Consider the following 6,806-nt stretch of genomic DNA (forward strand, 5'->3'; position numbering starts at 1 on the left):
GGGGGGATCAGCAGGCGCTGGGGGAGTCCCTGTTCCCCCGAGTGCCGCAAGGAGTGACCAGGAACAACGGTCACAAGCTGGCGGAGGGAAGGTTTAAGTTGGACATCAGGAGGCGCTACTTCATGGTCAGGGTGACTAGGGTCTGGAACCAGCTTCCAAGTGAGGTGGTGCAGGCTCCCACCCTGGGGGTTTTTAAGAGGAAGTTGGATGACCACCTTACTGGGGTCGTTTGACCCCAGTACTCTTTCCTGCCATGGCAGGGGGTCAGACTAGATGATCTGCTCAGGTTCCTTCCGACCCTAGACACTATGAAACTATGAATCCAGTATCAAAACCACTATGAAATCTTTTGTGAATCCTAGGTAGGCATTTGCACATCTGACAACACTAATATTGCATAGCACCCTTGCAGTACCCTGGTTAAGAAACAGCAAATTAAACCAATCCAAAATGCTAAATGTAGGATCTCTCCACTCCAACCAACTGTCCTTCTAGACTTAGTCCTCAAGCTGAAGGTTAGGCCACCTCTTTCACTTGTAACTCTGGCTAATGGGGCACTCAGTGCAATGCAAACACCTACTGACCATGCACTTCTTGCTAAAGCCAAGAATTCAAGCTCTCATGACCTGGAAGATGGTCCAATGGAAGGAGCTAGAAGTAAGGCTGGCACTTGATCAATCTTCCAACCAACCAAGTCTCTAGGAGTGGAAAGACTAGCTCCTCCCCTTCTCCACCATACCCAGTCAGGCAGGGTTAACCACCAGTTTTGCAACAGTTTTGCAAAAACAAGTGTCCTCTCCTTTCCCCACAATCCCCAAGCAGCTCCCTCCAGTCAGGGCTCCTCACTTCCTCACTCATAGAAAGTGTTTGAAGAAATCCCACCTTTGAGCAGCTACCCCAAATAGACCAAAAACACAACTCTCCAGCTAGGGGAAAGAAGCAGCAACTCAATAGGAATCTTAACCCATTTATAAAGTATCAGTCAAAAGACTGTCCTCTTTCTCTAAGCTGGGCATAAAACCTACTGCTGTTCCTTACACTAAACTTACTTTTTGGAGACAGTTTGACATACCTCCACCTACAAGGAAAGCACCTTTCTATAGCACCATCACTCCCATGCCTATCCTAAACACCCCAAGAAGGAAGGAGAGAGAAAAGATTAGTCAGGGTTGACCAAGGCACACAGTCAGGCTTTGCAGTTCACACTAGGAGCAGTCAGGGACTTACCAGAGTGCAAGGAGCCAAGATCACAGACACAATTCAGTTCATTTTCCAGGGTGCAAAGCCAAGGTCATGGTCAGGACAAGCAGTCAATAACAACCAGAAGGCTCTAGATAAGAACAAGCCTACCCAGGCTCAAGCAAATAGGCATAAAACAGCATCACCCAAAATATTTCTACTAGGAAATGCCCCTGCACCAAGGAAGGGTTTTAAAGCCGTCTGATCAGGGGTTTGAGGCTCCTATAGGTTTGCCCAGGTCATCTGGCCCCCCTCTGGGAACTTCATGGGAAGACCCAGGCTGAACTAGAATTGGTACTTAACCAGTCACCTGGTGGTGCTATTGCCTTGGCTTCTGACTTTGGGGTTCCAAGTTTGAGCCAGTTCCAATGGCCAATTGTTTTTACCCCCAACACAACATAGGTATCAGCTCAAGAAGCCCTACAAATCTGTTGATTACCAACTCAAGAGCTTGTCTCCTGCAGTGTCAGGCAGCCCTGCCCTTGCCGATAAAGCAGCTCCCAAAGGGATGTGAGGCTGGATTAATTTTAAAGAAAATGAAAGACAGCCAAGTTGTCAGACCCCTTTGGAGAGCAGGGGCAGGATGCAGGCTTCTAGCACTGGCAGCAAGGCTAAAGTCTCCCCAGCAGAAAGCCAACCTCTTCCTTGTCCTGAAAGTGACTAACTTCTAATGAAAGCACAAATTACTCCAATGGTTTCATGCCTTAGGCAGAGGGGATTGTGCTCTCCCCCCCACACCATCCCCTCCCCCAGTTTCACAACTAAGTATAACATGATGCCTGATTTCTTAGGAAGGGGAATTTGGAAGCCACAGGTTAGGTAGGAACACAGCAGCTGAGCCTTCACCTTACCCACAGCACCAGACTTTGAGTGACTTGAGTGAAGACCCTGCCTCTATCAGGCACCAAGATATAGCTAGCCACGTTAGTCTGAAGTCAAGGAGAAGGCAGCATCATCTTCTGAACCCTAAGCCTCTAGCAAAGCAGTATAAATTTCTGCCATTTGTGTATCGTGGGTAAAGGTACCAGCTGGTCAAAAGTGAAAGCTCTTACTCTGGGCAGACCAATCACTTGAGGAGGATATGTAACATGCAGGAGAGTAGATTCCTTCTGCAAAAAGTAGCTGCATCTTACAGACAGCACAGCACAGGTAGGCAGGTACTTTCTGGTAGGACTCAGATCGGCTGTGTTCGAGATCTCGGCTTTATTACCTGCTGGTGGGACCCCTAAGAGGAGAAGGGAAAGCAGAGACAAACACCAGTCAGTAGAAGCATATCAGGAACAATTCAACTGTATTGTCCCAATTACAGTAACCTGAGCTTGGCTCTCCTTCTTCCCAGGGTGGCATAAAAGAGAGGGGAGAAAGGCACCATGCCCAAGGGCTTATGTTCTTAATAGACAGGCCAGGCCAATGGCAGTAGACACTTAGGTAAAATAGGCAGAGAAACAGAACTGGGTAATCATTTTTAGCTTACTAGTTACCCAAACCTTTTCATTACTCCTCTGTCTCTCTACTAGGTATTCCAGTGCTGACTCCATATCAGAAACATCAGAATTTGAACAAACCACCCCAAGCCTCAATACCACCAAACAGAACAACCAGATACAATCTCTGCCACTAGTAAGAGGCTAAATAGGGACCATGTGACCTGAGGTGACCAATGGAAGCCACTACACTGATTGGAGGGCTATAAAACCCTCCCACATTGTACAGGGTACTTTTATAGCAGCAGCCACAGCCTTGGAGGGTGCTGTTCTCTTGGTGGTTCTAGCCTTAATGCCTCTGCTCATGATCAAATGCTTGGCCTGACTGATCTGAGCTTAGCACCCTGAACTTGGAAGGATACCTAGCTTTGACCCTGTCTTCTTATGTTCTGGTAAGCCCCTAACTCTGATTGTGATGTAACTCACTATGCCTGGCTATGGCTTAATTAGCTGTGACACCTTGCCTGTCTTTAACAAGGTACTATTCCTAATCAAAATGCAAAGATCTAAGGCCACTTAAAAGAGCAATCCACCAAGTACTTAAGGCTTAGTCAACAATCCTAACTTTGCTGGCAAAATGGGCAGTATCTACTCTCAGTTCCATAGAGCAAAAGAATCCTTGGTTTTGCCAACAGGGATAAATCACTTCTGTAAGGCTCCTGCCACCATCCATCAGCTGGCAGATGGCCCATGTAGATATTCCCATGCCTCTTACTTGCTCTGCAGGCTTTTTTGCAGCTTCCCAGAAATGTTCAGCAGAGCACAGTGATACTTGGCAACATTTAAGTGTCCTTGAAGGTCCCCCACTTGTCTCTCAGTCCCAGCTGCCTTGGCAGCAGCTGTGTAGTTTGTTTCCCTTTCCAGGAGATGAGAGATTCTGTTTTTGGGTGCCCCTACAAAGGGGTATGAGCTGCTGGAGCCTTATGCTGTGCCCAGATGCTGATTCCTCCAAGAAGGAGCTCTTGGTTTCAGACCCCTGTCCTCTCCTATATTCCCTATTGCTGCTGGCAGTGGCTGAGACCCTGCACCTGCAAGAGAACTCCATGCTGGTGCAGTAAACTAAGAGGAGGTATATGAGGGCTGGGGAATGCATGTGCAGGAGTGCTGCCAAAATCCAGGCAGAGCCCAAATGTAAGAAAGCTGTTGGCCATGATTTATAAGTCTGATGGGGATTGAGATTCATAGCCCTAAGTTTACCTCCCTGGTGAGTATTAAGGGTCTGCTGAAAGCAATAGAGCTGCTAGAGCTTACCTTTTAAAAGGGGGGGGGGAGTCAAAAGAACCCCTTTATAGGAGTGTTATACAGCTTGGATACAGGGCCTGCAGCTAGCTTCCCTCAGGATGTGTGCAAAGGGACTAACATCACTGGTCCTAAAAATAGTAATAATAATAACTAATGTCTATGGACTCTGCCAGGCTTAATTAATTTTCCCCCAATGCTTCATGAAAGCCTGCCCTGATAAGACTGTGATTCAAGTGCCGCCTTGTGGCAAGTCCAACCATTGCAACATTGCTTTCTATTTGACACTAGCTTTAAAAGCAGTGTCGTATTGCTGGTCCAAGTTCTGATTCCTCTAGGCTGGATATTCAGTCCAAAGGCATTGGAACGGGGCTTAAGAAGGTCAGGCCAAAAGGAAGAAATAACTGGGTGAAGGGAAATAGTGCTCCTTGACTTTGACTGTAGCATTAGGAACATAAACGGCACAAGAGGCTTCTTGGACAGTGGGAGCTGGGTTATTACCATATGAAGAGAATCTGCTGTGAAAGATGAAAGTAGTATAATGAGCTCCAAGTATGTAAGGAATGATTGACTTAAGCCCCAAAAGTCTCCTTAAGTCTGCAGGCTTTTATCTCTACTCCTAAGCACTAGTAACTCCTTTGTACTTAAAGGAAAGTGGAGTCTTATGCTTGCCTAACTCCAGGAGCTGGCAATATCAGAAAGATTAAAGTCAGATATTTCTAGTGAAGTCCTCAGATGAAGCAACCCTGGGAGAAAAGCACCCTAAGGTCTTGTTTATATGGGTGCAATTGATAAACATAATGCATTGTTCTTGCTTTCTGGAGAAACAGCCCTGGGATAAAAATGCCTCTTTCTTGTTTCTGAATTAGTTTGCAAAGCAGGCTAGGCTAAATCAGGAGTGGATCCTCACATTGCTGAATAGGATGTGGGTCTTGCAGCCTGTCTGGTCTGTGTATCTGTGTAAACAAGCCTTGAGGGGTCGGGGTGCAGGGTCTTTGCATCCCAACTGGGAATTGAGAGGAGCATCCCCTAGAGACTGAGCTCAATACTCATTATGTTTATTAATGTGCTGTAATTGCAGCACATTATATTTTGGTACCTGTAAAGATGTGTACTAAATGTGCTGTAATCAGTGTGACTGTATTAGAGCAGTTGAATGTTTTTTGGTGACATTAATATGCAGTGCTAGAACATCTTCTGCATGTTCCCCACCCCCTCTCCCTCCCCCCATCTCTACCCATTATCTTCCAAATGTCCACTTGTTTGGATTTTCACAGACTTCTGTATTTTAGCTGCTTTTCTACCTCAGACAACACACAATAGCAGCAGTCTCCCAATGCCTGATGAAGGGTGTTTGTGCCTGAGAGCTTGCAAAGAGCTCTTTCAACCATGTAGTTGGTCTAATACAAGATATCACATCTACCCAAAGAACCTGTTCTGCACATTAAGCATCTCCTGTAGATGCACCCAGTGTCACACAGCTTGTGCCCCAGTGTGAAGGATGTGGGTGGAGGCAGGGGGCTGTAGCAGACAGCCCAAGGCAGGGAGAAGTTGACCCAGAGTGAATGGAGCATGTAGTCCTCTAAGCCTGCTTCCTTGGAACTATACCTTGAGGGACCTGGATGTAAATAATGATTAGTTACACTATCATAATATTGGAAGTCCTGAAACTGCCTAACACCAGTTACTGTCAATGCCTCTAACAGCTGTTTCTGGTACAGCTGTTAGGGATGCAACTGGAGCAGAAGGCTATCATTGCAATGACTAACTATGCACTTAACCAGAGCGCAACAAAGTTACAGAATAGACAGGAAGCTGGTACTGACTTAGTACCTAACCCTGATGCAGTTAGCCTGCTGTTACAATGTAACACTGGAACAGCTACCAAGGGAAGTGAATGATCCAGTATTCAAGTGCCTGCAGCGCCCTGTATCGGAATCCAGCAGTCCCTGACAGTTCTGGGCGGGCTGGCTTCTCCCTTCTACTACTTGCCTGGAGGCTGCATATCTGTGCCAAAGGCTTTGGGAGTCATGCCACTCCCATCTGAGATGTGTCAAGGTAGAGGAAGATTAACTGGTCCCATGGCATTGAGCAGCATCTGCTTCAGCTTTTAGCTGCTTCTCCTTGTGCCCTTCCCAGAGCTGGGATGTGCCTGGAGCTACCAAAGGCTTCGCTTGGGCCTCCATCTCTGCATCCCAGCGGAGAAGCCACCAGATGCCTCCTGCCCATTCCCAGAGGCTGGCTGCTGGACAGACTGCGCTATAATCTGAGAGTGATAGCCGATGGATGGGCCTTGGCTCTGCTGGAGAGGTGGTGATGGGGCTGGGGCTTGTGTTCCCGGGCTCACCTGCAAGTGCCGCGCTGCTATTCCCACCTCCTGGGCGCTCCTTCCCAGCCCGACGCGGAGAAGCTGCCCAGCTGGTTTCTCCGCAGGTGTGGTGCAGAGGTGCCCTGCCAAGTGTAGGAAAGCTGAAGGGAGAAGAAAGCGGAGAGGCGTGGGTGGGAGTACCTGCCCTGGGAAAGGGTGGCTTGAGTTAGGGGCCTAATTCCCCCACCCTCCGCTCGGCCCACGAAGCCCCTGTCAGGAACACCAGGAGGGGCAGTTGCGTTTTATTGAGCGCGGGGGCCTTGCTGAGGGCCAGCAGTCCTCCGCCTCCGCCAAGGGGCTTGCGGCGGAACGAGGGCTGGAGCCTGGCCGGCTCGGGGACAGCCTGCCCCCTCCCCAGGCCCGGAAGGCCGCTGGGGAGCTTCCTCCCAAGCAGCGCCCCGGGTCCCCGGGCTGGCGCGGGGGGGCTCGCCCCAAGGAAGCGGGGCAGCCCCCGGCCGGCCGGCTGGGAGGGGGCG

At 48.9% G+C, this 6,806-nt stretch overlaps 1 long non-coding RNA gene across 1 annotated transcript in view; it reads right to left on the reverse strand.

The window, feature by feature from the left end:
* The window catches only part of LOC109286712, a 13,747-nt gene extending 7,115 nt beyond the window's left edge, over positions 1 to 6,632 (reverse strand). The window contains exons 1-2 of the long non-coding RNA XR_002094656.1: positions 6,310 to 6,632; positions 2,292 to 2,464 (exon numbers count right to left, since the gene is read on the reverse strand). This is a non-coding gene — a long non-coding RNA (uncharacterized LOC109286712). The remainder of the gene's footprint in view (positions 1 to 2,291; positions 2,465 to 6,309) is intronic.
* Between the last annotated feature and the right edge of the window lie 174 nt (positions 6,633 to 6,806).

The sequence above is a fragment of the Gavialis gangeticus genome, unplaced genomic scaffold (genome assembly GCF_001723915.1).
Source record: "Gavialis gangeticus isolate Ggan-Ray unplaced genomic scaffold, GavGan_comp1, whole genome shotgun sequence".
Classification (NCBI taxonomy): Eukaryota; Metazoa; Chordata; order Crocodylia; family Gavialidae; genus Gavialis; species Gavialis gangeticus.